Here is a 585-nt window from a genome sequence, read left to right on the forward strand (position 1 = left end):
TATGTTTATGGATTATTATCATTCATAGTTTTCTTCATACATACTTCCTCAGTATTATACACTTGAGAAGTATTTATACACATATTTTGTTTGAAAAAATAAGGAAGATCTCCTACAAGTTGTTATCAACATGATGCAATTAAAGTAAATGAATGTTCAATATGCACGATGACCAAAATGTCCCTTTTTCATCGCATTCTTAACCAGTATGCCACAAGAGACGCCACGTCATGAAGAACATTATCTGTTGAGGCCGTACTCCCCTCCAACGCCATCTCATCATGGGTGCATCCCAATTCCTTGTTTCATCTTTCTTCTAGATCTACCTTCCCTGACAGTACGCAAGGCCTCATAACAAGAGACATCCACCCTGGGTTTTTCTACAATACCCAAATCACCCCGGCAAGCTGACATGCAAAGAGGAGATGAGAACTGTCTTCCTTGACCCTCCTGCACATACATATTATGCTAAGGTATGTGGGAACAATCTTTTTTGGAGGGCACACACAAGTCACGGTTTCATCAATAGCCAACCAAAAATCCTCACCTTAATGGGAACTTTCTGTTTCTACTCCATGCTGCATG

This window comes from Wolffia australiana, chromosome 1 (genome assembly GCF_029677425.1).
Source record: "Wolffia australiana isolate 7733 chromosome 1, ASM2967742v1".
NCBI classification, from domain to species: Eukaryota; Viridiplantae; Streptophyta; class Magnoliopsida; order Alismatales; family Araceae; genus Wolffia; species Wolffia australiana.